Source organism: Falco cherrug, chromosome 2 (genome assembly GCF_023634085.1).
Source record: "Falco cherrug isolate bFalChe1 chromosome 2, bFalChe1.pri, whole genome shotgun sequence".
NCBI classification, from domain to species: Eukaryota; Metazoa; Chordata; class Aves; order Falconiformes; family Falconidae; genus Falco; species Falco cherrug.
This window is the reverse complement of record NC_073698.1, coordinates 119,418,993-119,444,890: the sequence shown is the minus strand read 5'-3', so window position 1 is coordinate 119,444,890 and position 25,898 is coordinate 119,418,993. Positions and strand designations below refer to the sequence as shown.

At 40.9% G+C, this 25,898-nt stretch overlaps 1 long non-coding RNA gene across 1 annotated transcript in view; it reads left to right on the top strand.

Moving 5' to 3' along the window:
• The first annotated feature begins 234 nt into the window (after positions 1 to 234).
• Positions 235 to 25,898, top strand: part of LOC114016216 (uncharacterized) — a 48,680-nt gene continuing 23,016 nt past the window's right edge. The window contains exons 1-5 of the long non-coding RNA XR_003560560.2: positions 235 to 307; positions 13,152 to 13,363; positions 14,428 to 14,661; positions 15,492 to 15,542; positions 15,693 to 19,738. This is a non-coding gene — a long non-coding RNA (uncharacterized LOC114016216). The remainder of the gene's footprint in view (positions 308 to 13,151; positions 13,364 to 14,427; positions 14,662 to 15,491; positions 15,543 to 15,692; positions 19,739 to 25,898) is intronic.

The following is a 25,898-nucleotide window of genomic DNA, read 5'->3' as shown; positions in this document are numbered from 1 at the left end:
CTGTTCATGAGCGTACGTGCCTTTGCTAGGTGTCGTGAGACTCAGCCCTGCTAACGGCTTCTGAGGGAGGAATGCCCAAGGAAAATCAAAGACCAGGAGACTGGTGGAAAGTAGTCGTCTTCCTCTGATGGGGAGCTTGCCTGAGATCTCAAATACCATGTCTTGTCCAGCACGTTGCTGGTAATTCCTTCAGCAGCAAGCGCAGCTGGAACATACCACTTACAGACCACTGGACAATGCCAGGATTTCCATGCCACTGTTTTGGCAAAGGCAAGAGAAGACTTCCCTACTGGTTCCTGCTACAGAGGTGAGATTTTTCCTGACTTGGCTCTTTGTGGGAATGGAGCTACTGTTCTACCTCCTGTTGCTGAACTGTGGTGTGAGGTTGCTGTGTAAAGCTGAACAGATGCTGTGTGGCATCCTAAATATGCCATATGTTGCAGTGCAGGGGATGTTGATTCTTAAATGTATAATTTGCAGAGCAATTTAGAAACCTCTTGTGACAAATGATTCAGCTCTTCAGAGCTCCTCTCTCTTGATCTGTGTTTGTATAGCAACTAGCATATAGTGCTCTAGTTCGTATTTGGATCTTTCTGTATGCCGTATGCGGTGTTCACGCTTCACTTATTTGGTTTAGTTAACTTCTTCACCGCTTAACGGTACAGTGCATGAATCCTGGAGACAGGACTACAGGTTATGACCTTTAGAAAGCCAGTGCAGCATAGGATTTGAGAATGTGTTTCGGTATGCTTGTTTTACTTTGTTGTTAAGTGGTCAACGAAAACATCACGGGTTGACTGTGGATCTTAGTGTGTCTTTCTCTCTTCCTCTTTCCCCCTCAGAACTCTGTCCCTCCTTTTTCTTAAGAATAACATAAAAGAAACAAATGTTTTGATTTTGCCGATCCCTATAGCATTGCAGAGGGAATGTGTCTCCTAAGGCAACGCTTAAGCTTGTTCCAACAACTCCAGCTTCCAAAGGACTGCTGCCTTAGAAAGGAAACAGTTTAAAGTTTTTTTTTAAAAAAAAACAAAACCAAAAAAAAACCAAAAAACAAAGAAACCCAAACCAAAACTAAACAAACAAACAAACAACAAACCCGCACCACCAAAATCCAACTTCTTTTTATATCTTTGGCTCCAAAAATGGGTATGTAATTCATTGCACCTGTAGTCAATTATCCATTCAAAACAATTGCTATTTCACAGTGATTAGCTGATTTGCCAGTATGAGAGGCAGCTGGGTTTTCCATGGCCAAATAGTAAAGCTCAAACCAATGAAATCTTCTGAGCCCACATTCTTCTCTTTTGAAAGCCCACAGAGAAATAATCTTTCTGTTGCAAAATAAGGCTTTCTTCTAAAATAAAAATAGCATTGTTTCAGGCTTTAAATGGAAAGCCGGTAGTAGTTTTGGCGCTTTTTTATGTAAGATGACTGCAGTGGACAGATGTTCTCAGTGGAGACTAATTGCTTTACTCTTCCTAATGGACATTATTAAAACATTCGGGATACTGTGTGTCCTGAACTGCTGCGGCACAGCCTCTCGGTGCCTGGCTTCTGTAACTTTGTCATTACTGTCATGACAAACTTTATCTGTCCTTGCTGTGCTTTTCAAACCTTTGGCACTTTCTCCCAGCTACTGAGGCTGGATGTTTAGCTGTTGAAATATAAGGAACTGTTTACCGTCTGATGTATTTTATGCATCATATAAAATTTATGTTGAAAAAATGCAAGTTTAAGGGAACAACCTAGCCCTACTTTCACTCTTAGTCATACTGGTACGTAATGGGGTGAGCTTCACTACACCAACACTATTACACAAATAGGTGAAAAATAACTTAGAAAGGAGAACATGCAAGGGACAGGCTATAGTGTTTAGATATTGACTTTTCTTTTTAAGAGGTGTAGAGTAATTCAATATAGCTAAGTGTTTGATGGAGTTACGGCTCATAAAAGTGGTTCTCCTCCATCTACTCCTCCAGGGTTCATTCTCTGCATGGGATCCACTCTTATTAAAGCTGAGCAAGAAGGCTGTAAAGGACAGTTAATGGAGGGAAAGCAGCTTCTCTCTCTGTTTGTTTTAACACACTGGTGCAGTTGTAAGGGAGAATGGTACTTTTGAGAGAGATGTCCAGGAATAGTCACTACTTTCCAGGCAAAAGTGAAGCTTTAATCTCTCATATTTCTTAAGAGTTTAATGATCATTAAATCAGACTAGCCTGCTATAAATGGAAGATGGCAACTCCATGGGAACAGCTTTGTGTGCTGTTGGAGCAGGTGAGGCTGCGGTACTCTTTGCCTGTCAGGCGTGGAAGAAAAATGATTGTTGTCTGGTACTTAGACCTCAATTTGATTACCTGAGCATATGCCTCTTGTGCTCTCTGAGACACCATAAGGTGTCCAAGATGCCTGGATAGGACTAGCAGGTTTGATTAAAAAAAAACCAACAACAAACAAACCCAAACAACAGGATACCCCTACCTTTCTGCGGCAGCAGCTGGAGGTCAGTGGGGTACCCTAGGGTGTCAGCAGCACACTGAAACAAGCCCACGGTGTCCTGAGGTCTCTTACAAGCCTGAACAGTGAATTCCCAGTCCGATAGGTGAGGGAAGACTGCAGCTGACCGAGCAGGCAAAACCAAGAGCTAATTTGATGTCATTAATTTCAGAACCTTTATCAAGAGCAAGACCTAAGCATCAGTGAAGTACATAAACTGGGGTGTGAGGTGGGATTCAATACATGGTGCCTGACAACACATGAATACCTACACTCGATGGTATTTCAGATGTGGTAATCAGGAGTAAATCTAGTTTTCTGTATTTGAATTTTCCCCTAAGAATTTCTCTCTATTGCTTTTGAAATAGTATAGAAAAGAATAGATTGGTACTAGCAATGGATAAACTTTAAAGGCTGCTAAAACTGAGCTCAACTTAGAGTTTTTTTTGTGGCTTGCTGGAGCTTTCAAAATTAGTGTGTCAGTCTTGCAAAGACAAAGTGAGAAAAGGTCGGTCCTTCATGAGAAACTGATTTCCCTCTAGAAGGAAATGTTTTGAGACCTGCTCTTTATGATAATTTGGGTGTTCTTTTCTTCTCAAGAAATTGGAAGTATAGTGACATTACAGCATAATAATATAAAATGTAATTAAACTTAATTTTAAAAAATACCATGGGCTATGGTTCAAATTTGTCTTCCATTTAGTGCAATATGAATATGTTCTTAGAACAATTTCTCTCTCTCTGCACATCATGCAGTAAGTCAGCTTTTAAGAAAGGCAGTATAAGTTCTTGTCTTAAAAAGCTGTAATCAACATTTGAATCTCAGCGTGGGAGGGTCAGTGGGAGGAAAACTCCCTGCCTAGCAAGCACAGGATCCTCAGCGCTCGACCAGTTCAAACACCAGGAAGTTGCATGGTCTAAACAGCAGAAATCCTTCATCAGTGCGAATCCTCACCACTAACAAAGATGACAAAAGGATGTCTTTGCTTTTTTTCCTCCACAGCCACCTACTGGCTTGTTTCTCTGATCGACATCTGAAAGAAAAGCTTGTTCAAAATCACTTTAAGATATGACAAGATAGCAGCAGATCTACATCTGAAGAATTATATTCAGTGGATGCTTTTTCAGTCTCCTTATAAAGCCAACAAAGGAAGGATTGCACAAAAAGTTTGGCAGTGATTATAAGACAAAAAGTTCCCACCTTTCATTTTCTATAGCAAAACTGATGAGAACAACTTTAGTAGCTAAAAAACATAGTAGCACTTTCTTCTTTGAGGTGTCCTTTCTACATTTCAACATGAAATTTGAACTATTGAACTTTGGTGCAGGGTTCAGTGTGTGTTGTCAATCTTGAGGATCCACAATCACAAATCAAGCTCTAAAATGGTGTTAAAATACATACGCATGCATGCACTCGTGCATACACTGGCCACATTACAGGAGCAGTAAGTAGTGGGGACATAGGAGAGATTTACTTGGCCTTCTGGTTTTAAAACCTTTAGAAGCCACTCATTTCATAGAGTTAAGATTTTCTCAATTATGGAGGATAGAAATTTTATTTCAAATAAATCAATATTCTCATGTGATTTTTATCTGTAAGACCCAACCTCAATATAGTAAAAATGCAAAGAGCTGTGATAAAGTCATGAAGGTTGGGAACCCCAGGTCTTCTAAGCAAAGCTGAGGCCCCATGAGGTCTTAATGTGGTGGACTTTAATAATTAGAGATAGTAATTCAGGAAAGCTGCTTTACTAGAAAAATAGAAGATAATAAAAATAAAGTGAGTCATCAAGCAAGATATTTTGCTAGACAGCAGATGTTTACAAACATATATATGTTTACATGTGTACATATAAATATGTACATACTATCTATATATATGTACATGAACATGCTGAGGCATACAGACATACATGACATAGCAGTAAGGTGTCTTATATTGAAGAAGAATTTTCCTGCTGAGAAAAGGCAGTGAGTATATATTTCCTGGATGTAACAGAATTTAATGGATGGATGTCATAAACAAGTGCTTCTCCTTCTCTTGAGCAAGGAGAGGTCAAAGTCCCATTTTAATATTTTTCAAAGTCAGGATTATAAATAAATAATTTAAAATAATTTAAAAAAAAAGATTACAGTAATGAAAAGGGTGTTAGGTAAGGAGGATGAAGGGCTTCTTACGTATGTGGGCGGCCCTTTGGAAGGACCAGAGGTGTTATTGCACATTACAGCTCAGTTCTTGACTCATTTTTGCAGAGGTTCTTGGGTTCTACTAGAGTCAAAGGATAATCGTGCTTCGGAAAGAAACCAAATCTATTTGTTCCTTCCTCAAATCAAGATTCCTCCATCAATATCCATGAGGCATTGCAAGTCCTTCATCCTGTGATTCCTATCACAGCTGGGAACAGGGAAACACCTGCACCATTTTTCTGTGCATCCCCTCTCCAGTACCTTTCAGGAAATAAAGAGCAGCTTTTGGCTGCACAAGTATCTCGGGAAACTATTCTGTGGATGACTTTCTTCAATGGTAACCTGTGGTTCTCTGTCCCTGCTACCCCAAGCAATTACAGGAGAAAATCCTTGCTCCAGTCATCCTTTCTTCCAACTAGATTACTTTTGCTTACTACAATAGCTGGACTTTGACCTCTTATCCATTTAAAATGCAGCTGCTGAGTTCTTGAGTTCTCTTTTGCCTGTTGGCCTGATGCTCTGAGCATACAACCTGGTTTTCTGCTTTGCAAATCTTTTTTTTTCCCCTTTCCCATTTTACTTGCTGCTCTACCTTTTCCTATTCCTCACTGCACACTCTGTCTTACCTTGAAGGTCGCTCACAGCACTCTCTCCCTCCCTCCTTGTCTAGTCGAGTCTCTTATCTCGGAACATTAATTTAGCCTGACTACAGTGAGTGAAAGTAATAAAAAATAATTGGTTATTTGCAATAGTCCTAATCAAGGTTGTATTCATGTGTCTTTCTTTTTAGAGCTATAAGGTAATAAAAACAGTTGCTTTCTGTGAAATGTATTGGAATCCATTGAATCCATCACTAGATAAATATTGTACACCAAGATATTTCCTTTTCTTGCACTGAAAGTGTAGAAATTATAAACTAACTACTCCAGGAATATTAGGATGTCCACCTACTAAAGACGAGTTCCAATGCAGTTCTTGCTTATTTCACAGCAGGGTTGTCTGAAACCAGCATTTGTGATTAAAATGGGCATTTAACAATATGAGTGACAATATTTTGTTTAGATTGGTGAACTCATTACTATTATGAAGCATCTACATTTTAATTTCCAGAATTTGTACCCATTTAAATTGCAATCAGGACACAGCAGTAAGAGTGGTATTCTGTTTAGATGCCATCTTTCTAGTCAACGACTTCACAGTCCTTCCAGAGCTGCGTGGTCAAAATTACAGCCCACTGCTACACTGAGTTCCTGGTCTTCTGCTGAATTCTTCCAGGTGGATCAGAAGCCAGGGAAGGACTTGTCTCCATAGCCGAGTTTCTGTTATGTGGGGTGGACATTCTCTTTTTCTGTGCCTTTCTAAAGGCCACAAATGCATGTCTTCAGCATAGGAGGAATCCAAATCCCAAAGACATTTATCCAGGCCACAGCACCAACTCCCTCGGGCAGTGACCTGGCTTACATTTTCTGCTTGTTCTGAAGAGCAGGCTGGAGTATAAGAGCCTAGGCAGTGGGTAGGCTTTCAGCTCACTCCTCCTTTTCACTGTTGCTCAATTTTCATCACTTCTCACGCTTCACACAAAATAATACTCTGAAATGCTTTCCTTAAGAGCAGTCTTTCATTTTTCCCCGCAGCCTTGCATTCATCTTTGAGTGGAAAACTGTACCTCACTTCTCTCTTCTCCTAAATAAATGCACCAGTTTCAATTAGGTTTAAGCCGGTCCATAACCGAAACCTAATGCCAACGCCACACCACTCTTACATGCCTACAATACTTCGCAGTCCTAAAAATTTAAGTGTAAAATAATGGACATTTTCTATTGATCATAAACTCAATGGTATAACTGCAGACTCACATAACTTTATCCCTTCCTTGCCCTGCCCTGCCCTTCGTTAGCTTGGAGGTTTCTCCTCAGTGCACAGAAGTTATATAGAAGGGATTATTTTGCAATTGTAGTTGTATTGAGTAATTTTGGAGTGGAAAAAAAATCACTTTTTAAGCAATTGGGAACTACTTTACTTTCCTATATATCAAAATAGGTGAGCAGATTTTATTTATTTCCCTGAAAAAAAGTCATTCTACGACTGAGACCAGATACGGAGAATTCATCTGGAAATAGTGGTGCTTTTCAGAAAGGTAAAAGAAAATGAAAGGCAGAGAGAAGCCTTGAAATAACCTTATCTACAGAACAAAGCAGATTAATGTCTTTCTGAGTACTCTTTGAGCTGTGGCGCTGTTTATGAAGGCTGAAGCAAACCGTAACGCGTTACCTTTGGCCTTGCGTTGTTCTCTGTGTGGTGTGGTTGACTTCTCAGAAGCTCCAGGTCCGTTGTTTAACGCAAGTACCAAGCCTTCCCTTCGCTTCATTCGGAGCAGCCGTTCATCCTTGCTCTTTGCTAGGGTGATCCATGAGTTTTGTTGGGCTGAGCAAGAGTCGGACTCTGCAAACCTTTCTTACGGACACAAATGGTTTTCTTGCTGAGTCCATGAGTATGTGCTATTGAACAAGCAGTAAGGTAACACCGTTCGGTCGCGCAGGTGAAGCGAAGCCATACCCAAGATGACAACCAAAATTCCGTAGCACTGTGCGAAAATTTAGGTTCTGAAATCGTGCCATGAGAATGGGCTTCACCATAACGTAGTCGGTTTTACAGGCTGGTTTTGCACTGCGACCTAACCATGGTAAGGTAATAAATGGTCTTTATCCACGTAAGGACTGACCAGTTCTGGTGTGACACCTTGAGAAGCACTGCTGCCCTGAAAGCTACCGAGCCCGCTTTGTCCCTGGCATCAGGCAGGGCAGGAGAGGAGGGACACAAACAGCTACACCCGAGGAAAGGCAGGCACAGTGGGTGGAACCTGAGCTGTCTTTTCTGCCATGGATCCACAGGTGACAGGAGAATTTCCTAATGCTGCCCCTGAAATCCTATTTGCATAATGTAGCATTTTCCTTTTGGTTTAGGTATGGAAGACATAAAACTCAAGGTAGTGAAAATAACATTTACGGGGGGTTTGTTTTCTTTTAAACCCCAGGGAAAAGAGTATCAGAGTTAAGGTTTCCTTTTTTTTTAAGTTATATTGTTAGTCATAAGAAAAATATGATGGCAACTTGTGATCTTTTGTAACTCTTGCCGTAACACCTACAGAGAACAATGTAAAGCAAGGATGCAGTGACATGCTTTAAATTAGATCGCACTTTAGCAAGCTTCAAGAAGATATTTTATAGTAGCACAATTTCAAAAAGCAATATATTCTGTGGACTTTTTTTATAATAAATTGCAATCTCCATGGCTGGCAATTCCCAGTATCCCCTCTGCTATTATTTTAGCAGCAGCACATCTTTGAATAAAATATTTCCTCTGTGAGAGTGCCTCGGATCCTTCTTGCAGTCTGGTCACAACCCGGGCTTGAAAGTGCTGGGCTCTGGGTTCCGCCAGGAAGCATGCGGATCGCAAGTGGCTGTTCTCAGCTGCACTCGGCTGTCAACATCCATTCTGCTGATTGGTATTAAACCAGTCTTTATACAGCAAAACAGAACAGAAGAGTGTAAAGGTTTTCCCCAATACAATTTTGATGCCAAGGAACGCTTTAAGATGCTGCCTAACGTGAACAATATTCACAAACCGTTAGTGAGATGAGGAGGGGGAAAAAAGGCAGCCAAAATTCAAAATGCCTCGTTCTGTTACTTCTGTTTAGCAAAGGGTGATGCAGTCGCACAAGCACTGATGTCAGTCCTTTAGCTGAGTTACACATTAACATTCGGGTCCCAAATGAGAAGGCTAACTTCTTGTTACTTTTATTGGTGGATGCAAAAGACTTTGATTCAGCAAGTTATTTGAGCGCACAATTGGCCATTGAATTAAATGGGACTTACCAGCTTAAAACTAAACATGCCCTGCAGGCTGAACACTTTAACACTGAGATATTAAAAATAGATTAGGGTACAGCAGTACATAAGTGGAGACCATCCACCATCTGAAGTACAGAAAGAATTGAAAGAATTGAGAAGCAAAGGAACAAATCCAGCACATGATGTTTAATACCTTTAGGCATGATGGGATAATAAGTAAGTTATTGTTTTCTGAGCCATTAAAGGAACGCATTGGTTTTAGAGATCTTATTTCTAGTGAAATTTTGGTTTTCACAGGAAATACAGACTCTTCTTATGGCTTGCAATGTGTTTGCTAGAAACAGCCATCTGCTTCTCCTGCTTTCTCCTAAGGGGAATAAATTCCTTGCATCTGGCCTGTATAATAGGACTTAGTGCCAGATCCAAGACCCAATGAAGTTAAATGATGTCTTTCCCTTAGTCAGGAAAAAATCAGGATTATATTGCTTTTATAGCTAACATCTCCTGCTGCTTTTGCTGTTTTTTTGTTTTGAGTCTCATCCTACTCCAGATAATGGGCAGATGTTGCTGCCCGTATATCCTTATTTCTAGATTTATGCACAGGAATTCTTTTACCTTGCTGGCTTAGATGCTCAGTACTATCCATTTTCCAAAGAGCTTTTAAAAACTTCTAATTGCCTTAGTCTTAGAGACAAAACTGCTTAGAAAATCCAAAAATTGGCAACCAGGTGATAACTTAAAGCTTCCTATTTTTTTCCAGTTTCTTTACTTACTTTGTATCCAGATAATTATTTCTAATTTCTTTCAGCTTTATATGTTTCTGTTACTTTTTTGTTCATACTGTTAATGTCATTCTCTATGTGTTTTACCCGCTGCTCAGCTCTAGAAGCACCAGAGCCTTGCACAGTCATTTATTCAACAGCCAACTTTCTTTCTTTCTGCAGAGGACCTAGATTTTGCACATAATTTCAGACCACATGTAGGACAGAAATACTCCCTAGGGAAAGAATTCCCTAGGACTTTCCTCTCTCCTTCTGTGTAATACCTTCTGTGGGCAAGACCAGGTATCCATTTTTGTACAGTATTACATTCCTCTTTACTATTTTTATAGCAGTTGGTAAAAGTTGTAGAGATGTCTGTCTTTCTTAACACATGGGAGGAAAAAAAAAAAGTCTTATGCATCTACCCAAGCAGTGCTGTTGAGCTGGTTGCAGAAGTAGGTGGGGAAATACAATCAACCAAAAAGTTACTGAAGTATATAGCATAGTGCAGTATAATGTTGCCACAGAGAATACTCTCTGTGCTTCTGTCCTGTGCCTACTTGTATGTATTCAGCAGTCAGTAAGTTTGGTGAAAACTTTGCTGATTACCAATTAATTTTCTAAAAAAGGATGGGTGGTAGTAGAGTACGGAATGGCTTCTACATGGTAAATAAATGAAGGTGTTACCTAAAAAAACCCAGAAAACTGAAGCGAATTATGGCACAAGTTTATAATATCGTGGGTGGCTAGGGAAAGTGGAGAGAATGAGTGCTTGCTTGATGACAGCAAACAGAACTGGCCAGAGGCAGGCTAAGGCAAACAGAGAAAGTCCTTCTCACAATGTGTAGTTCAGCTGTCGAGCTCATACCCGTGGGATGGCAGGGACGTTGAAGGCTTACATTAGTTCAAAAAGAAATTGGACTCATTCATGTAAGAAAAATCTATTGGAGGTATTAAACACAAAGCCAGTGATCTTTAAAGCAGAAAGTTCTTGAACCAAAAATTTTCAGGAAAGTGAATAGTACCGAAGTGAGATACATTTATGCTGTTCCTAAAGTATCTATGTGCTTCAGTATCTACTGTTACTCACTGCCGGAGGAATAGTGCTGGGCCAGATGGACCTTTAGTCTGACCTGTTTCATTTGTGTTTATATTTTTAAATAAAGTGGATGCTAGAAGTGTTAGCAGCTGCCTGGATTTGTGGCTTCCCTGATGCAGAAGTGCTGTCTTTCATGGGACCCTCGGAAGGAGCCACCTCAGACTCAGCTTTAAGCCCAGTGATGTAACAAAGGAGGCAGAAGATGATAGTTCAAAACATTATTGGGGATTTTAGAGGAGCTGCAAATGATTAGTGAATTAGAAATGTGTAGTAAAGTAATCTAAGGGATTTGAAATTAGAAAAATATTTTTCTATGGTATCTAGCCTATAAAATCAAGATCAGTCTTCATAATGTAATGCAATGCAGCATTTCCTAAGCAGCAAGGATCCTGTATCTGCTTTTGGGATTGGAAACAAATGCTGCCAGCGTATTGTATTGTTAGTACTTGTCACTATTTGTCCTTTTTCTAGGACCTACTGATAACTCAGTAAAGAATAAGTTCTCATTATCTAATGAAATCACCTGGAAATTGTTTATTGAATTCAGCAGATTCATCCTTAAATGCTTTGGTCATTCTTTTCAAAGAGTCAGTGGTAATTTGTTGTCAGTCCAGATCTAATATACATCTCTAAATGTCCCTTGGGATTATTATTCTGTTCCTTCAAGACAATCTTCACTGGCAGAGAATGCAATTATTAGCATTTAAATTGTCGTTTGCTTTGATGTAAACAGTAATATGCATCCTCCACAGGAATATTCATTACTGTCTTTCTTCCTCGATGCATGAATGTAACCATAAAAGCTTTATACTTTACTTGTGCATTTCCTACCATTCTTTTTTTTTTTTTCTTTTTCATAGTGATTTACTCCATTTGTGTTACATATTCAAAGACTATATCTTTTTTGGTTTGGACTTCAAAACCAGTGTGTGGGTATTGATGTTAAATATGCGTGTGTGTTGCTGCCTCCTGCATGGAGGTTTCTGTTTCTGATTTTGGGTAGTCTAACCAGTACTGCTGGAACTGGTTGCGTGTCTGTTTGTTTAGGAAATGGGTATCAACTCCAGTGTGCTGATTTGGGCAGCTGCATAATGCCATGGGATGTGGAAGCAGACATCAGGGTGGTATTTGATGTGAAAGCGTTTTTCAGTACACTGTGCTAGCAAATGCACTGGATATGTTCCAGTATTGCTCCTCTCTTCCATTCCACGTAACTTCAGGTACTTCACGAACTCCTTTTCATGCTTTCTGTAATGTGTTCTTGAATAAAATTGATCCCTCCACCCTCTGCACCAAACCGCTGCCCTCTGCTCATTCAAATCCCATCTCAAGGTGCTTTGATTTTGAAGAGCTCTCAATAATCCCTAAGTAGAGAAAGCATGTGGAGAATGGGAAATTCTACATTTTGTGGAGACTTCCAAGTTTTGAAAGAATTATTCGGTGTCATAGGCACGTGATATCTTGCAGTAATGCTTATACCTTGACCTGTGTCTGGACTGTTATTTCTACTTTTACCTTTGAAGATAAGTGGGATGTCTTTTCCTCTGAAAACACCAATGCAATAACTGTTTCCAGAAAAAAAACAGGCTTTTACATATCCTCATGTTCAACGAGAAAGAGGAGTTTGCTATGGTAACCAGTGCTGCAGGGTACAGCCAGCTCTGTAACCTCCCTTAGTGATCCTTAGTGGCCATGCAATGATCCATTTTTATATTTTTCCTCCCCATGTGTGCTAAGTGACAGATTTCTACCTTCCATGCTATCACCCTGGAGGGTCCTTCTGAAAGTATGGCACAGTTGTGTCACTCGCTGCAAATATTGCTTAGGCGTTTCACGTTTAATAGTGTTAAATGCATCAGAGACCCTCTGGCAGTAGGTTCTCCAGGAGCTGGTAATCAAAGCAGACGAGTGGGAAGGGTGTCCTAGGTCCCTGATAACCTGCACGGGCCTCCCTTGAACATTCACTCGTCCTTCTGCACTGCCTGGCCAGTCTGGCTTCATATGTCTGAAACTCCTTACAGTTAAGGTGGGAGACTCACAACACAAGTTACTAACTTCACAGGATAAATGCCGAAAAGCATTAGTAATGATCACTTTGTTGGTCCTTCTGTGAAGTGTTACTACAAAGCAGAATGCATTGTATGGATGCACTTCCATGTCTCGCTGTGGTTTCAGAGAACACTCACTTCTCCCCCTGCATCTAACATCTTTATTCCAACCTCCTGTTTTTTGAAACAGGCAAAAAAAGATCCAAACTCTCCTTCCAACTGTTTGGGGGTTTTTTTCCCTTAAAATTTCTATCTTTCTTATTTCCCTCCATTCCAGCAAAACAAAAAATCATAGAATCATAGAATGGGTTGGGTTGGAAGGGATCTTAAAGACCATCTAGTTCCAAGGCCCCCTGCCAGGAGCAGGGACATCTTCTGCTAGTTCAGGTTGCTCCAAGCCCGGTCCAGCCTGGCCTTGAACCCTTCCAGGGAGGGGGTTCCTGAGTCTTCCAACCTGGAAGGGTCTTATAAGAAAGCATTTTCATATAGAAAACCTGTTGGTGACAGTATTTTATGGAACTGGGAAATTAATGTGAGTGGAGAGGCCACAGTTTTTAAAAAAAACTTTTTAAATTACCAGAACTGCTTTGTAAGTAAATTAGGACTACAAAGGAGCAAGGGCTAGGAAAGTGTGATGAAGGCGCAGAGCCTGGATTAAGTAAGATTATGATCTCTCTTACATTAAAGTTGTATTGCTTTCTGTTTTCAGTAATACATCATAGATATTTGGGGCCACAGAATATCCTGACTTGGAAGGGAACGACAGGGATCATCGAGTCCAAGTCCTGACTTTGCACAGGGCACCCTAAAAGTCAAACCTTATATCTGAGAGCATTGCCCAAACACTTCTTCAACACCGGCAGGTTTGGGTCTTGATCACTTCCCTGGGAAGCTTGTTCCAGTGCTTTTTCACCCTTCTCAGTGAGTAACTTTTTCCTAATATCTGAAATTCCCCTGATGCAGCTTTTGGCCATTCCCTGGCATCCTATCACCAGGCACCCGAGAAAGGCGATGAGCACTTTGCTCTCCGCTCCCCGCCGTGAGGCAGCAAGGAGGGCACCCCTCAGTCACCTCCTCTCTGCACCGAGCAAACCTAGCACCTTCTGGGTACTGGGGTCAGATTCATTGGTGCTGTAACTGCATTAGTTCCAAAAGCTTACAACGCGGATGCGTTCGGCCCTTCATATTTAGTAGTTTGCTAACCAAAATGCAATAAAAGTCTTGGGTGTTTTTCAATTAAACGGATAAATAATATTAATACCATGAAAGAAATTTGCATTTATATAGCACTTCTCATTTACAAAGGATCTCAAAGCGATTTGCTGATAGTCATGTAAATTTCTAATTAAGAAGCCATTTTCTGATTATTTCTGCGTAAATGTATGTCTTTTTAATCACCAGAACTTCAGGCTACAGTATATTATCAGTGTCATACTCCAATCTACAGCCTTACAAATTATGAACTAGATCTGTAACCTCCTGCTGTGCTAGCTGAATCCTTACTCTAACGGGTAATCCCACGGGATTCAATGGAGCTGCTCACAGAACTGTTCGGCAGTGTATTGTTAAAGGATTGTACAGCTTAGACCTATGCATGGCTGAGGCAATCCCGTCTTTATAAATTTAATGAATAAATAAATTTAATAAATAAACCCATAATTTAATCCCACCAGAATAACACGAGCTCATTTTTTATCTGGAACCTAACAGCAAAATTAAATCCTGAAAAGGGGAAGATCTTTCTCAGGAACTTGTGTCAGTCCTCCCGTGCTGTTCGTTATGGGCAGTGCCAGGAGAGGCAGCAGTGGCGTTTCTGGCCTGCTGCTCAGAAATATGAATTATTTTACCGACTCTCTTGTCCTCAAATAAGGAGCCCGAGTCTGCTGTAAACAAAGTGTCAGCCTGTATTACAACTTTTTATGTGCGTATTTCTAGTTTGCAGAGGGAGATAGAGAAAGAGTTAGATAATTTGCTTTTGTGAATAGATTTCTGCAGGGATCTAAAGCATGGGAGAGGCAGTTCCACCAGGTGTATATGGATAACAAGAGCCTTCCTTGCTCCCCGTCAGTTGGAATAACTGCTTGTAGAAAAGAAGTGCTAAAACCTAAGTGGGGTGGAAAAATTTTCAGTAGCTCATTCAGATGGAATTCACTGTGTTCAGAAGAAAAACGAGCACCTCAGACAAAGAAAAAGGAAAGAACCAGGAGCATTTACACAAGGTACTACTGTCACCTTTCATGCTTTTTATCACTTTTCTCCCTGATCTCTCAGTTCTGCCTTTTCAGATAGGAATTTCACTTTTATCCCATCCCACCCACTTGAAAGCTGTTCCAGAGCCCCTCACCCACAAGACCACCTTGGCAAACAGATGGCATGGGCTTCAAACACCCTGAGATCCACGTGTCTGCTCTGTGTGCTGTCCCTCCTGGAGCCACCTTCATCCCTTACTGGCGTGCCTCGCATTTGCTGAATTCAGCAAAACCGTTCTGGATTTGCCATCAGGGCAACATCATACATTTGTTTTGCGAGACAAATTGCATGGAGCCAGAATAGATTTTGCAGGGATACTTTTCCTGTGTGTCCTTACCAGCCTAACCATTGTCAGGGATGTGCCTTGGTGATGCAAAGGAGCTGGCATTGCTGCACGTGGGAACAAGGTTTGAATAAAAATCAGCAAGAAGATTTGTGCGAGGTGACTTTCTATGCTGGACATGTGGAAATGAGAGGCTCTGAGTGACTTTGCAACGGAGAGCCTCCCAAACAAACAAAGGAGAGTGAGGCTGGAAGAAACGCTGAAAGAAAATTAATATATTAAGAATTTTTATGAACTGAAGGAGTGATTGCCAACACTCCTTTCTCCATTTGATTTTAGCTTATCATACAAATCAAAACTTTTGGTCCTACATTCTCCAAGTCCTGCTTAAAGATAGCCAACCCCTTCTTTTCATCTGGTAAATTCCTCTTTTCTTCACATGCTCCCTCTGCACCACTTCTCTCTCCTGAGGCAGGCTGCAGAAACTGGAAGCCCCTTTATGTCTTTAATATGCAGGTGAGATGCTGTACGGAGGCATCAAATTACTAATGCAGAGCTAAGAACAAGGTATGATTCATTCATTCTTAGTCTTTCTAGTCCTGCACAACTATCTGATCAAGGTGATATTCAAGGAGGATAGTTTTACAGTGTAACAATAATTTTTATGTAATTTTTTTAAACCATTTTGTATTTTAATGTTGACACTAATTTTCGCAGGAGAAAGTACATGTACTTTGAAAAACGAGGTGCTGAAGCAAGTCATTCACCAAGTCTCCTTCATCTCTCACAAACATCAGAATAACTGTCAAAGTTTCCAAGGTTGCAAACCAGTTTGGTTTCTGGCATCTGGTACGTTAAGGTAAATATATAAGCACAGCGAGTGGGACATACTGCAGAGACCCCTGAGCTTGTACCCAAAAAGCTGGCTCCCAAACTGGGAGTAGATCTCACCTGATGGGTCTGTGCCTCCCTTTGATGCTGCACCTGAACCAACTGCCTCTTCTGCCAGGCAGTGATGTTAAGCTACCACAGCTCTAATGCTCCTGGCATTTATTTTAGCACGGTGGCACATTGTACTGCCCAGATGTTCTGGCTTTTCTGCAGATAGCTGCGGGTATGAGTATCTGATTCATCACATAGGCAAATATTCCCTAAAAGCACAAAAAGGTCTTTCTTCCACAGAAAACTTCCAGTTTTGCCGCGGAGTTTATAGAAGACAAAATAAGACCTTTGAAGCCGAGGGATGCTTATGGGGGAGCAGTGTTTAACTACCTTTTTGATGTTTTTTGGAATTTCTTACTGGAAAGTGTGTTGCATGAGAGTGCGATTAATAGGACGTTGCCTTTCAAAGAAAAGGCAGAGACTAATGAGTCAAACCAAAATGATGGATTGCACAGGCAAGGACAAGATGCATTTGCCTGGTGTTGCAGAGAAATAGCTGGGGGACCTGTGAGCACCGGGATAAGATAAACTCAACAGGTTTGTTTAATTATTATAGGCATGAATGAGTAAAAAGCATTAAGTAGGCAGGTGCAAAACATTGTAATAGGAATGTCAGGAGTATACTGGGATATCAGAGTTCCTCGGTCTGTGCTTATTCCATTTTACTGTGTGAGCTAAATCTCCAGTTCATTTTTTGGCAGTTGTAAACGTTAATCGAAATGCCGTTTTAGGGACTTGCTGTACTGTTTTTATGATGTCCGGGAGAAGTTTATGATGGAATTAACTCTCATGCTGGTGAGGTGGGAAGGGATGCTGGGTTAAGTATATCACTGCATGTGAGCTGTGCAGCTGCACAGAACATACTGGTCAATCATAACAGTTTTGACGTGCTTTTGTAAAACAAAAGGAAGGAAAAAGGAAGCCAGTGTTTTGAATTGGCAAAAGGTCCTCTTAAATAGCAGCCTTAAAATTATTTGCTTTGATTAGTTTGTATCTGCTGAAGACCAAATAAACAATTTGGGATTTTGGTACATGCTTTTCTCATTTCTACTTCTAAATATAAAAAGTTCACATTAACTGGGTAAGAAGTGTATGGCAGGCAGGGTTTTGCTGTTTCCACAATAGAGAATCCCATAGGAACAATGAATCAAATGCAGAACTGAAGTAAACTTCGACTCCAGAAGACTCTGAATGGCACAAGCCTGGATGCAAAATGTTCAGAGAATTTTGAACAGGTAGTAGTAAACTGGATATAACTGTGGGTTATTCCTGATATAGTATATGCATCTGATTTGGCACAAATGATTATAATTAAGGCTGGCTACGGGTGTTGAAGGATGGCATTGGAGTAGTTATGGACCTGATCAAAGATATACTACAGCATCTGAGTAGTGGTCAAAATGACTTTTTAAAAAGGATTAGTCTGTCTCTAAAAATCCATAAACTGTTCACGGCTTTAATTTTTATTTGTCTCTAGTTAAAGACCTTGTTTCCTTTTTTTTTTTTTTTCCACTATTTAGACTAGTTTCATCGTGTATGCTTAATGGAATTACAATCCTTTTCACTCCATACATTTTTCAGAAGATTCATGCATTTTCATACTAATAACCTGTGCACTGCTAAATAACCAATGCCAGCCATAGTACAGTTAATCTTTCCCTATTTCTGACAGAATTAATGGTAAGAACCATTTTGCTACAGTTGAGTGTAATTTCCTGTCTGGGGATATAACTATTAGCTGACAAGATATTAAGCAAATATTGAATATTGCATTGAGAATGAAGCCTTCTAAACAGCTCCTAAATTTGCATAAATCATATTAATTAATTAATTTTCTGCTAAAAATAAAACATGCCCAAGCTGTGTTCAGCGTAAAAGTTTCCAGTCTGGTAGCATCTTGGAAGGAGCATAGCGGGAACCCTCGAAGCGGCAGACAAATCGAAGACCCTCCTCAGTCTACGGCAGCAAACTGACTCAGAGCAGGAGCTCTGCCTGCCCTTGTGGCCATTCCTGCCAGGCAGCTCGCTTTTCAGCCTGAGCTGGCAGGGAGGAGGAGGAGGGGCACGGGAGAATCTTGGAAATTATTTTGACATCCCCTGGGATTCCCAAGTCTCTGCAGCAGACTTGTAACGCTCGGTATGGTGCCTCTTGTTTAATAAGCAAACCTAAGAGTAAGGTTTTCTTTGCAAATATTTAACATCCCTGTTGTAGCTGTACGCGCCAGGAGCCGGAGAGGTGCTAAGCTCCCTTCCTTCCCAGGAAGAGGCATACATGCCATATCAGAGCAGGGAGAGCAGCACAAGCAAGAGCCTCTGAACGTTTTGCCAGGAAGTAGCTTTGCAGCTCTCACTGGTGTTATGGTGCAGCCACAAGCCTGCGTCCCTACAGCCTGTTTGAGAATTTAGGGAGCAGCTGGGGAGACAATCAAAAGATAAACTGAGCAGAGGAAGTGTACTTCGGTGTCTTTTCATCTGGATGTGCTGGAGTGTATAGGGCAAGCAAAGGGCGATGCAGGGACGGCAGGTCCTTTCATCGCAGTGGGCCAAAAGGATCTCAGGGCTTCAGTCCTCCTTTAACGTTTTTCCTCATATGGCTTGTATCCTTGAAAAAGACTTCAGAGCTACCTGAAAATGCCATGTGACAAGGAGTCAATTTACTATGTTATCATTAATAGCTCAAGCCTAGTGGCCATCAAGAAGCCCCAGGAGACGCTGCCAAGTGGCACTACGCTGCCAGCCTAACCATCCTGTCGTTCCTTTGAATAGAGGCTGCCTTTGAAAATGAGCAGCTTCAGCCACAGCAACTCTACGGCAGCGGCTCCCGGCTTCCCAGAGCCCGCAGGCGCTGCGAGGAGCACAGCACCAGCTGGATCAGAGCTCCTTTGAGCTGCAAGCCCTCCGCGTACACCAGCAGACTCGGGCCAGGCGGTACCTTCGTTCAGAGCAGTTCTTTGTGCCACGACATGCCACACGGCAGGATTGTCATAGGGGGGGTTCACAGTAATGTGCTTCTAACCTGGAGCTTTTGAAATAGTGCCTGCCCATCTCTGTCAATAACCCTTCTTCTAGGGGAGGCTTTGGGGATCTTTATTTTAATCTGAACTATGTCCCTTTTGTTTTGGGGTCAGCTTTTAATTCTCTGTCTTCAGTCGCTATATTGATGCCTCTCCTGCGTGTCTCTGAACTTTCCTTTGGCTACCTGGAGACTCCTTGCTTATTCTGAGACACAATTTAATCATATTATTTGCCTGTCATCTGACAGTGATATTTTCCTGTGCTTCAGGATTTGTGCAAAATGAGTTCTAGGTGGACTGGACCCATCTTCCTGGGGGTTAGTTGCATCTGATGGAGTTTAAAAGATAGTTTAAAGGACTCTGTCCATTCTTATGCTCCTAACAGCATGCACAACACTCTCATTATGAAATCTGGATAGCCTGGGTTTGTTGTTTTTTTTTTCATGGATTAGCATGTTTGCATGCTTTAAAAGTGGTTGACAGCCTGGACGATTGGGTTCAGGAAGAGCTTTTTGTTGCAGTTACTAACACTTCTAGAACCAAAACACTTCTGAGCTTTTAGAAAACATTTTCACCAATTCTTTTATGCTTTCTTGAAGTTTTAGGAAAAGAAACCAATTACCCAAACAAAACTACCTCCTTTTGATCAAAAGCATGGTGATCTGGAACTGCTTCTGAGAAAGAGGAGACAAACCCATCCAGCTTGGTATACGATCATTGATTTCCAGTGATCTGTCCCTGTATGACGAGGTGGAAGAGTGGAGTCAATTCTGCACAAAAGATACAGGCATCAGCTGTGGCTTTTCAGGTACATTCTTCTCCTTAAAACACTTCATTGATCCTAAAATCGGCAGGCAGCTGAAAAGCTTATGTTCACGCAAGTGTGTGTTGCCATTATTTTTCATTATGTTGGACTTCTCCCTTGAGCTATTTTTTTGCTTTTGTGTTGGTTTTTTTCCTTTTTTTTTTCTTTATACACTGAAGCTTACAGTACTTTGGAGCTCTTTGACTGAATGTGAATAAAGTGATACCAGGCAACAAAAATAAAAATGTTTTCATGATTGACAAAAGAACAAACAGCATCAGATGGCTACAAGTCTATGGCAGCTCCTCAAGTGAGTTCCAGTTCAAGGCTTGTCTCATATAAAGAGGGATTCACACTTATTTGAAGCTAATAAACCAGCCTAATGCAAGTTTGGGACTCTGTGAACTGTTGAGTAGAGTCTAAAGTTGGATGGGAAGACTCTGAGGATGAAGAAAATCAAATAATAGTAAGGTAATTAATGTCTGTTCTGGAGTCACGTGGGCAGCACAACGTCTCTAGAGCATCAGCTGTAGAAGTTCTCTGCAAAAGGTCAATGGATTCGTGTGGTTTTTGTTGTTTGGGTTTTTTTGTCATCTTACTTCAGGGAGTTGTGTCTACCATCTGAACAGCTGGAAAGGCAGAGCAATACTTTCTTCTCACACAGCATATGCTTAGTTGGAAGTGGACGGTGACTGCTTTTGTCTACAAGGACTGTGGTGACACTGCACCCTCCTGTTACACATACATTCATTTGTTCACTAGCAGTGAAAGGTTAGGTGGATGTCTGGAAATATCTATAAGAAAAGGGTGGACCCATCAAAAGCAGTGAGTTGGCCTCAGCTCAGGTCACCTGGAGCGTAGGAAGGGAAGAAGAGGACTTGCCATGATGGCATTGCAACATAAGATATAAAACCAACAACTTGAAAATTATTCTGAAAGGGCTATGTCAGCCAGAGCTAGTATGAAAATTTCAACAATGTTGGAGGCAAAAGTGTTCCCTCTAGTGTCTCACTGCAATTTATTTGGTAATGTTTCATGAAACATTGAAGCACAGATGCAGCAAAACCATTTCTCTATTTTTAAAACTTTTCAGGGACTTCTTTATTAGCCTTATAACTGCCTGGTCTTCACTTCCCCTTCTTTTCTTTCCTCCTCTTGCCTCATAATATTGATGTATCTTCCCTCTTAAGTCATTCTCCCTCTGGTAGAAAGTTTGGAGATGAAAAATATGCCCGCTAGAAAGTTTTCTGTGGGAAAAGATGAACTTCAGGGGGTTCCATTAGAAGAATGGAAAGAAGCAGTTCCACAGATTCCCATCACTCCAGACGACAGAGCAAGGAGGTACAGGGAAAACCAGGGTGTGCTGGGGTCTGCCTCCATCCAGGGGGGCTCTGGAAAGCAAGTGAGGAGGGGAAGGATGTGAGGAACTTTGAACTACAGCTCCCACAAGGCGCCGTGCGAGCCTGCACTGTCACGAAAAGCACTGGGGACCCAGCCCTAAATGTAACTTTACAGTATTTTTCTTCCAATTGACACACTTCATAACATTTTATTCTCTCAGAGGTGGTGTTATTTGTGCTTTCTGTCTGATTCAGGAAAAGAACTAATTACGAAACAGTCTTTCTGAAGGCAAAAGCTCCATTTGTCTGCAGTCTCCCCATCTGATGGTCTTCAGCAGCATGGTCCCACGTTTATTTCTTTTCTGAGGTCTCCTGTCTCATTTGGTACAGAAGAGCCACCACGAATGAAACAACATAGCCCTGGGAATGCCTGCCAGCCGTTGAAAAATGGAACTGAGAATCATTTGCAGAAATCAGTGTTATTTATGATCACCTGTAGAAACCCATATTACGTGTTTCTAATGAATTTGATCTATTTTTCTTTGTGATCATTTCTTTACTAGTAGGACTGGCAGTTTTAAACAATTTTAAATTAAAGGAGATCAAGAAAGAGATAGAATAAATAGAATGTCTTGCCTACGAATGCTGATCCTGCTCCTTTTACTAAAGCAAAAGACCCTCATAATTCATTCATGCCTGTGCAGTCATGACTTATGAAGCTTTTACACTCATGAGAGAAACATAATACTCACCCTTCATGGGTGAAATATTCTATATGGACTTGGAATTTATTTTCCACTGGTCTCTCTCTTGAAATGCTCATCTTAAAGGTCTGATGAGAAGTTTTGTTCAAGAATTAGATTTCTCTACAGAAATTAGAGCAGTTAACCAGACCACTGACAAAATCTGACCAGTTTCTCTCTCATTATTTTATCCCAGCTTTACAGCTTTATTCCAATTTTCTTCATGCTCACGTTGGACATGACGTACCAAGACATTAGGTATGGGAGTTAGCTGAGGATACTGTACATAACTGTTTCTAAGCGCAGCTATTACCGAGGGTAGTGTTTAGGGGTGAACACGAATTGCAGCAGATCTCTAGGCGACCCGAGGAAGACTCATGTTCATGGTTTGGGCCAGCAAGGATGTGCCAGCCTGTCGAGCCAGATTCCACCGAGCTGACCAGTCTGCACTGTATGGCGGATTTAAAGAATTTCAGGAAGGACTTTTGAATAGACCATTTAAGAACGGTAATTATGCTAGTAACAAAGCCAAGTGAAGCAGTCAGAAGTCTCAGCCAGGACTTACCCAAAGTACCGGTAAAATACATCTGTGTGTAAGGCAGGTCATTGCCTGGCGGCTGGATACACACGGATGTGTTGTCCAGACCCTGTGGCAGTGGTGTCGGTGTGCGGTACAGTTTGGAGGCTCTCAAGAGATTCCAGTCCTGCCATCGCAGTCCGGCGCTCTGTAGAATTAAGTTCATGCCTTAAGCTAGGTATGCGTATTGGTATGTAACAAAAAATCGAGTCTAAGGGGCAAATACGCAGAATTGTGTAGGAAAGTGAAGGTGAAAATACATAGCTGGCAGGATTTGCAAAAGCATGGAAAAGCTGGAGAGTAGAAGTCTCATTAGGCACACAAAAATCCTTTAAAATCTGGCCTGGACCAAACGAATGCCCTTATGCAAGATACGTTAGCCAATTTTTTACTTTTCCAAGTACTAAGTAAGATCTTCGCTCTTCTGAAAATCTGGCTCAGGGTGAGAATGCTGAGATTTTTATGAAATCTGGATGTAAGGTCAAAATGTAGCTTTCCTCCACATATTACTGAAAGCAATAGACACTCTTCAGAAATTAAGGAATTCATGCAACATCTTTGTGCCTCTGTTTACCCTTATGTACCCTCATGTATTCATGGTATTTTCAGACTTTTTTTTGAGGCTGTCTTAATGTTCATTTCACATTCACAGAAGTTCAGGTGAAATTTCACGTACAAATGTACATGGACAAGGACAAGGACAAGTACGTTATGGCTCTCACATAAAATGTTTGAGTCTGGAACAGTGATTAGGCATTGCCATAATTCTAATACTGTAGAGCTGAAACTTTTTATCGCTTTGGAGAAAGTTCTTTTTACCAGTTTTTGTTCTGTTTCTCGCTTTATTGCTGGCAAAAATGTGTTGTGTAACACCTCATTAGATAATTACTTGATTACAATTTAATTTCTTATGCAGAATCTTCCAGAAGTAATGCACTTACAGTCTCAAACTTTCTGTGGGTGGTATTACTAAGCAATTGTATTTTAAACAGATTGCATGGATATGATTATTTCATTAAACTGCCGATTGTTCTTGTATGTATGTGTGCTGGCAAGGAAATAATCAGATAATGGATGCTAAGGCCACAGTCTGAATTGCACACTGCTCCTTAGCTATCTGACCTGTAATTTTAATGCAACATTTTCCCCTTCACTAGCGCACACTGCATTTATATTAAAATTATAGCTAAATTGCACAAAAGTCAGAGAATTCTGAAATGAGGCGTTAGGTAAAACTGGCAGTTCTTTCCATGTGTATAATTAAAATAAATTTTTACTGTTGGAGGAGTGCTACCAAAAAAAGAGGGAAGAGGTGAGAAAGAGTGAGCTGAGCTCTTGATTTTTCTTGTGCATCATCAGCAAGCAGGCTTACTGAGTTCTTTGTAGTGACACCTGTGTGGTGTCCCCATTGACTGGTAAGGTGCTACAAATGTTGAAAATTCCTAATTCTGAAGAGCCTGGAGTTTCACAGGTGGGAATGATGGGCTCATTTGGTCTCTGGTGCCTTTATTTTCAGAAGAGACTTTTTGGGTGAATCCTCGGTCCTTTTGTAGGGGTTTGCAGTTGATTTTGATCAACTTTTTAAGGCAGACTGAATGCCGATGTATGAAGAACGTTGTGTTTTCATGCACGACTTTGTTACGTGCTGCAGAAAGGGGGCTGTGGTTGTGGTTCGATACATGGCTGCACAGCAGTGGGCAAGGGACGTGCCCTGGGGAGGGTGTTCCATCTCCCTCTCTAACCCATAAGCCCACCATACAGCATCAGTGGAATGCATGAAGGCTGTTCTTAGTGTTCCCAGCAGAACAGCTGATTTCCACTGAGGAAGGAGGAAGAAATTGAAAAGGGAATAGAAAGAAAAGGAAAAAAGGTGGTGAGGTAGAATACAAATGCTGAACATGTAAAAACGAACATCAGGCTCCTTTTAATTTGTTCCCCCTCACAGTTTTGAAAATGTTTTTAAACTGGCTTAGAAAAGACCGTGTAGAAGTATGACATGGAGAAAGCATTAAAAATAAATATAGGGAAAACATCAACAGCAACTAAGGTTGGCCTTCATCTAGGAAGCCATGTGAGAAGGGAAAGACAGGAATGAGTAAGATGTAACTGTATAACAAGAATAGAACTGTCAGCTGAACATAAAACTCATGAATTTTCCTGGTCTCCTGCTTATCTAAGAAACATTTATTTAAGGGTCCAGTAGGGAAAACTGAAGTTAGTATCAGATTTTTTGTTAATAGTTAGGTGCTTTTGTTAAGCAAAGGTATTTTGCCTCAAGGAAGCTAAGACTTAAGCGGAGCTGGAGCCCGAGCAGCACTCCTACCACCAGATGACCCTCAGAGCGAAGTAGTGCGGTGGAAGGAGCAGCAGGGAGGCAGGAGGTGAACCAGGGCTGCCTCTTCTGCCCCCTTCTCTTATATTTCTCTTATGCCCGTTCCTGTATCAGCATGCTCTGGACCAGTTGAGTGTATTGTACTACAGTCGATCAGTTGACAATAGTCAAATAGTCTTCTATTTCTTAAAACCAGAAACAAGAGGGGCCCATGAAAATAATTCCATCCCAATCTTATTTCAACCACTCTTTGATTTTTTTTTTTCCTTTAAAATGTGTGTCTATTGAACTCAGTTATTGCTGAAGGCAGGGAATGAAGAAAACATGATCTGTTGACAGCTGGTTACAGTTTGGTTCACATAAAGTGCTCTTAATCCTTGCAACAGCAGTGAGAATTATGCATTAAAGAAATGGACTGTATCATATGCAGGACTAGTAGCTAAGATTGTAGCTGAGATTGCTCAGTACTTCCTTTTATTATAATAATAGCTTTTATTTCCCTAATTGCCTATAACTTTGCTCAAATGTAATCCTGTGGATTGACACTTGTCATGTAAAGCATATACCTCAGCTGGAGTTACTGAGTTGAAATTTTCAGCAACAACAGTTTAGCCACTTCCAAGAACCAGATTAGGGGAGGAAATCTGTTCAGTGCCGTTTAAAAGTTTTATGGCAGCTCCTTTTCAAAATGAGCATATACATATAAAGGAATCCAACTGAGGCTGCCCTTGTAACCCTTATTTTGGCTTTTTCCAGCTGCTGAGCATCTGACTTTCAACCTTGACGTTGTTGTCTAGTACTTCATGTTGGTGATACTATGTAATTTCACAGTGAGTTCCTGCAAAAGCATAGATTTGATCCGAACATACAGAACACAAATAGCAGAGAAATAAAACCGTCCGGTGCTTTTAAACGGAACCTTGGTTTTATTTCTGCAGTTCTCCTGCTTTCCTTCTAATGAACATGAATCTATATCTTAAATACATTTATCTTTGCATTAAAATCTGTTTCTTTCTACTACAATGTAGTGCTTATGCAAGTGTTCCTGCTGTTTCTTGTCCTGCTTTTGGCTTACATCAGTATATTAGGTCTTTGGGGAAAGAGCAAAATAAATTGACTGCAGCTGTTTTTTCAAATATTGGACTATCTCTGAGAAGTGTGTTTCTCTCCT